A 6,466-nucleotide genomic window follows, 5' to 3' on the forward strand; every position below is an offset into this window, starting at 1 on the left:
GTAGTTACGCATTGCCGTTATAGGGCCAATTTGGTTTGGTCGTCATCAGGGCAACCTGCCGACTGTTATTACAAGCACCTGTTGACCGTTATAAAGGCACTTGTTTATCGTCAGGGCACTTGTTGACCGGTTATTGGGGGCACCTTGCTGACTGTTGGTTGGCGGGGCACCTGTTAACCGTGATTAGGGAAATTGTTGACCGTTATCAGGCATCTTTTGATTGTTATTGAGAGTACCTGCTGGACGTAGACAAGCGGGACTCTGGCGACTGGTTGGCGATCACCTGTTGACTGTTGGTTAAGCGGCACCTGTTGACAGTTGTGAAGGTCACCTGTTGACTGTTGGTTGGCGGCAATTTGCTGACTCAGGGGCATTTGTTGATCTGTTTTTGCGTGACCTTGCTGTCTGTTGTTGGCGGGCACTTGTTGACCGTTGTCAGCAACGTGTTGATTGTTGTTGGCGGCACCTGTTGACCGTTATCAGGTCACCTGCCGGTCGTTGGTTGGCGGGCACTTGTTGACTGCGTTATTGTGGGTACCTGCTGACTGTTGCTGGCGGGCACCTGCCGAGCGTTTCAGGGCACCTGCGACTGTTGTTGGGCGGGCACTTGCGATCGTTATCAGGGCGCCTGCCGACCGTTGGTTGGGCGGGCATTTGCCGACAGTTAGTGGTGCACCTGCGACTCGTTGCTGGGAGCCGGGCCTCTGGACCGTTGATTGGGGCGCTTGTTGGTTTTATCAGCACCTGCTGACCGTTATTGCGGGCAACTGTTGACCGTTATCAGCACCTGTTCACGTTATTGGCGGCATCTTGCGACCGTTATCAGGGCACCCTGGACGTTGCTGGGCGGGCACCTGCCGACTGCCGCGCGGCAATTTGCCGACCGTTGCAGTTGACCTGCCGACTGCTGGCGGCTACTTATTGACCGTTAACATTGGGATTGCCGAGCGTTGCTGGGCAACTGCCGACCGTTATAAGGGAATTTGGACCGTTGTTGGCGGCATGTTGACAGCTGCTGGGGCGCCCAGCGACTATTATCAGTACCTGTGATCGTTACTGTGTTCACTTTAAGCGGTTATCAGGGCACTTTGTTGATCGTTGGTTGGCGAACTGTTGACCGTTATCAGTACCTGTTTACTGTTACTGGCGGGCATTGCCGACCGGAGATTGGGCGATAACCTGTTGTGCGGCGGGCGCCTGCTGACTGTTGTTGGCGATAGTTACTTGGACTGTTATCAGGTACCTGCTGACTGTTATCAGTGCCCTGCGATCTGGCATATGCTACCCAGCGACTGTTAATAAGAGCACTCACGGTGTTATCAGGGCAGTTTGTTGACTGTTGGTTGAGGGCAATTTGCTGACTGTTGGTGAGGGGAATTTTGCCAAGGTCAGGGCAATTAAGCGATTGTTGGTTAAGGGCACTTGTTAACTGTTATGGGGCAATTGCTGACAGTATACGGCAAATTTTTGGACTGTTATCTGGGGACTTGCTGACTGTTTTGGGCACTTGCCGACTGTTGTGAGGGCACCTGTCGATCGCTGGTTGGTTAACTTGTTGATTGTTGTTAGGGCAGCCTGTTGGACCGTTATCAGTACCTGTTACCGTTATCAGGGCAACCTGCTGGACTGTTGGCTGGCGGCAATTTGCTGGCTGTTGGTTTAGGGGCACCTGGCGACCGTTGGTCAGGGGTACCTGAGCGACTGTTGTCAGGGGCAATTTTGCTGACTGTTAATGCGGGGAATTTGTTGATTGTTGCTGGGCGGGCGCTTGCCGACTGCTGTTGGCGGGGCATTGTTGACTGTTACTGGTCGGCGACTGGTTGGGCGTTGGTTTGTTGGTTGGGGGTACTGGTTGGGGTTACTGGGCGACAATTGCTGACTGTTGTTAAGGGCACTGTTGTTCGTTATCAGTGACCTGCTGACCGTTGCTGGCGGGCACCTGCTGATGGTTGGCGGGCACCTTATTGACGGTCGATTGGGCCCCTGCTATTGTTGGCTGGCGGCACCTGCCGACTGTTGGCTGGCGGGCACCTGCTGACCGTTGGGCCGCGCGGCCTGCTGACTGTTATCAGGGCACGTGCTCACTCATTAGGGTACCTGCTGACAGCATGGGCGGCGCGACTGTTGAGGCGCTACTAAGCGATTGTTATTATGGGCAACTTGCGACTATGTTATTACTTGTCATGTTGGCCACTTATGTTCAGTGGTGCAAAAATAAAGGCAATGCACAATGTAAGGCAATACCAGACAGAAGGATACATTGCTTCAGTATATGTGTTACTCAGACAGTTTACAGATTCTATGGAACAGTTTAACAGACAAATAGTAGTTGAGTTTCGTTAGATAAAAATAAATAACTCACTTAAGGCCCTCACTTGTAAGATTTTCACTGGGTGTTTTGAACTGTACCAGATTTTTACATCGTTCCTTGCCTTATACCCCAAGCCACCCAACCACCTAAGCTGTGCTAAAAGTACTGTAAAGGGTAAAAGGGTAGTACTGTGAGGGGTAAAGGGGTAGTACTGTGAGGGGTGAAGGGGTACTGTGAGGTGAAGGGGTGGAAGCTGAGGAGGTAAGGGGTAGTACTGTGAGGTGTGAAGGGTGGTGCTGTGAGGGGAAAGGGGTAGTACAGTGAGGGGTGAAGGGCATTACTGTAGGGGTGATGGGGTAGTACTGTGAGGGGTGAAGGGGTAGTACTGTGAGGGTTGAAGGAGAAGTACTGTGAGAGGTGAGGGGGTAGTAGTGTGAGGGTTAAGGAGAGAGATTGTTAGGGGTGAAAGGTAGTGCTGTGAGGGGTGAAGAGGTAGTACTGTGAGGGGGGAAGGGGTGGTGCTGTGAGGGGAAAGGGGAGTACTGTGAGGGGTGAAGGGGTAAACTGTGAGGGGTGAAGGGGTAGTACTGGGGAGAGGTGAGGGGTATTACTATGAGGGGTGAAGGGGTAGTACTGTGAGGGGTAAATGGGTAGTACTGTGATGGGTGAAGGGGTAGTACTGTGAGGGGTGAAGGGGTAACACTGTGAGGGGTGAAGGGGTAGTACTAGGAGAGGTGATGGGGTAGTACTGTGAGGGGTAAAGGGGTAGTAATGTGAGGGCAAAGGGAGGCAGTGTGAGGGGTTAAGGGTAGTACTGTGAGGTGAAGGGGTAGTACTGTGAGGGGTGAAGGGGTGCTGTGGGAGAGTGAAGGTAGTACTGTGAGAGCTGGAAGGATTGTACTGTGAGGAGGGGGTAGTAATGAAGGGTAAAGGGGTAGTACTGTGAGGGGAGAAGGGTAGTACTGTGAGGGTGAAGGGGTATACTGTGAGGGGGGTGAAGGGCGTACTACTGTGAGGGGTGAAATGGGTAGTACTATGAGAGAAGAAGGGGTAGTACTGTGAGGGGTGAAGGGGTAGTCCTGTGAAGGTGTGAAGGGTAGTAGTGTGAGGGTAAATGGGTAGTACTAAGGAGGTTGAGGAGGTAAGTACTGTGAGAGGTGGGAGGTGGTAGTACTGTAGGGGTGAGGGGTAGTACTGTGAGGGGTGAAAGGGTAGTACTGTGAGGGGGTAAATGGGTAGTACTATGGAGGGTGATGGGGAGTACTCTGTGAGGGGCAAAGGAAGTACTGTGAGGGTGAAGTGGTAATGCTGTGAGGGGTGAGGGGTAGTACTGAGAGGGTGAAGAGGTAGTACTGTGAGGTGAGGGTAGTACTAAGGGGTGAAGGGTAGTATGTGAGGGGTGAAGGTAGTACTATGAGGGGTGAAGGTAAATTGTGAGGGGTGAAGGGGTAGTACTGCAAGGTGAAATGTAGTACTGGAGGGGTTAAGGGTAGTACTGTGAGAGAAAGAGGTAGTACTGTGAGGGGTGAAGGAGTAGTACTGTGAGCGGTGAGGGTTAGTACTGTGAGGGTAAAGGGGCAGTACTGAGAGGGGTGAAAGGGTAGTACTGTGAGTGGGTGAAGGCAAGACTGTGAGGAGAAGGCACTGTGAGGGGTGAAGGGTAACACTGTGAGGGGTGAAGTGGGTAACACTGTGAGGGGTGAAGGGGTAGTACTGTGAAGGGTGAAGGGGCAATACTGTGAGGGGTGAAGGAGTAGTACTGTGAGGGTTGAAGCTGTAAATACTGGAGGGTGAAGGGGAAGTACTGTGGGAGAAGGGGTAGTATTGTGAGGGGTGAGGGTGGTAATGTTAGGGGTGAAGGGGTAGTACTGTGGGGTGAAGGGGCAAGACTTTTGAGGGGTGAGGGGTAGTACTGTGAAGGGGTAAAGGTAGTCTGTAAGGGTGAAGGGAAATACTTTTGAGGGGTGAAGGGGTAGTACTGTGAGGGGTGAAGGGCAACACTGTAAGGGGTGAAGGAGTAGTACTGTGAGGTGCAAGGATATCATGTGAGGGTGAAGGGCAACACTGAGGGTGAAGGGCAGTTCTGTGAGGGGTGAAAGGCAAACACTTTGATGGATGAAGGGGTAGTACTGTGAGGGGTGAAGGGGCAATACTGTAAGGGGTGAAGGGAGTAGTACTGTGAGGGGTGAAGGGTTAAATACTGTGAGGGGTGAAGGGGTAAAATTAGTGAGGTGAAGGGGTAAGACTATGAGGGGTGAAGGGGTAAGACTGTGAGGGGTTAAGGGTAAGACAGTGAGGGGTGAGGGGTACAATGTGAGGGGGTGAAGGGGTAGTACTATAGGGGGTGAAGAGGCAATACTTTGAGGGGTGAGGGGCATACTGTGGGGTGAAGGGATAACACTGTGAGAGGTGAGGAGTAGTACTGTGAGGGGTGAAGGGTAACACTGTGAGGGGTGAAGGCAACACTGAGGGTGAAGGGCACTACTGTGATGGCTGGAAGGGGTAAAGACGTGAGGGGTGAGGGCAGTAATGTGAGGGGTGAAGGAAAAACACTGAGGGGTGATGGGTAGTACTGTGAGGGGTGAAGGGGTAACACTGAGGGGTGAAGGGGTAGTACTGTGAGGGGGGTGAAGGGCAACACTGAGGGTTGCGAGGGTAGTACAGTGAGGGGTGAAGGGATAGTACTGTGAGGAATAAAGGGGTAGTACTATGAGGGGTAAAGGGGTAGTACTGTAAGGGGTGAAAGGTTAGGACTGTGAGGGATGAAGGGGTAGTACTATGAGGGGTGAAGGGGTAATACTGTGAGGGATGAAAGGGTTATACTGTGAGGGATGAAGTGGTAGTACTATGAGGGGTGAGGGGGTAGTACTGTGAGGTCTGAAGGGATAGTACTGTGAGGAGTGAAGGGGTAGTACTGTGGGGGTATAGGGGAAGTACTGTGGGGGTAAAGTGGTACTACTGTGAGAGGTAAAGGGGTAGTACTGTAAGGGGAAAAGAGGTAGTAAGGTGAGAGGTAAAGGGGTAAAAGGTGAGGTAAAATGGTTATACTACGAGGTGAAGGGTAGTACTGTGAGGAGTGAAGGGGTAGTACTGTGGGGGTATAGGGAAGTTTGTGGGGATAAAGTGTACTACTGTGAGAGGGGTAAAGGGGTAGTACTGTAAGGGAAAAGAGTAGTAAGGCAGGGAGAGGGGGTAGTGCTGTGAGGGCAAAATGGTTAGTACCATGAGGGGTGAAGGGTAGTACTGTGAGGAGTGAAGGGGTAGTACTGCAAGGGGTAAAAAGGTAGTACTGTGAGGGGCAAAGGGGTAGTACTGTGGGAGGTGTAATGGGTCGTACTGTGAGGGGTGAAGGGGTAGTACCAGAGGGGTGAGGGGGTAGTACTGTGAAGGGTGAAGAGTAACACTAAGGGGGGCAGTACTGGGTGAGAGTGGGTGAAGGGGTAGTACTGTGAGGGGTGAGGGTTAGTACTGTGAGGGCAAGGGGTAACACTGTGAGGGGTGAAGGGGTGGTACTGTGAGGGGTGTAGGGGTAACACTGTGAGGGGTGAAGGAGTAGTACTGTGAGGAGTGAAGCGGTAACATTGTGAGGGGTGAAGGTGTAGTACTGTGACGGGTGAAGCGGTAACACTGAGGGGTGAAGGGGTACTACTGTGAGGGTTGAAGGGTTAGTATTGTGAGGGGTGAGGGGGTAGTACTGTGAGGTAAAGGGGTAGTATTGTGAGGGGTGAAGGAGTAGTACTGTGGGTGAAGGGATAACACTGTAAGGGGTGAAGGAGTAGTACTGTGAGGGTTGAAGGGCAACACTGAGGGCGAAGGGCAACTGTGGAGGGTTGAAGGGGTAGCACTGAGGGGTGAAGGGGTAGTACTGTGAGGTAAAGGGGTAGCATGAGGGGTGAGGGGTAGTACTGTGAGGGGTGAAGTGGTAACACTTTGAGGGGTGAGGAGTACTACTGTGGGGGTGAAGGACAATACTGTAAGAAGGAGAAGTCAGAGGGGTGAAGGGTAACATTGTGAGGTGAGAATAGAAATGTGAGGGGTCAAGGGAAATACTGTGAGGGGTGAAGGGAAGACGAGGTGAAGGGGTAAGACTATGAGGGGTGAGGTAATAATGTGGGTGAAGGGGTAGTTTGTGAGGGGTGAAGGGGTAACACTGTG

Source organism: Homarus americanus, unplaced genomic scaffold (genome assembly GCF_018991925.1).
Source record: "Homarus americanus isolate GMGI-L3 unplaced genomic scaffold, GMGI_Hamer_2.0 scaffold32583, whole genome shotgun sequence".
Lineage (NCBI taxonomy): Eukaryota > Metazoa > Arthropoda > Malacostraca > Decapoda > Nephropidae > Homarus > Homarus americanus.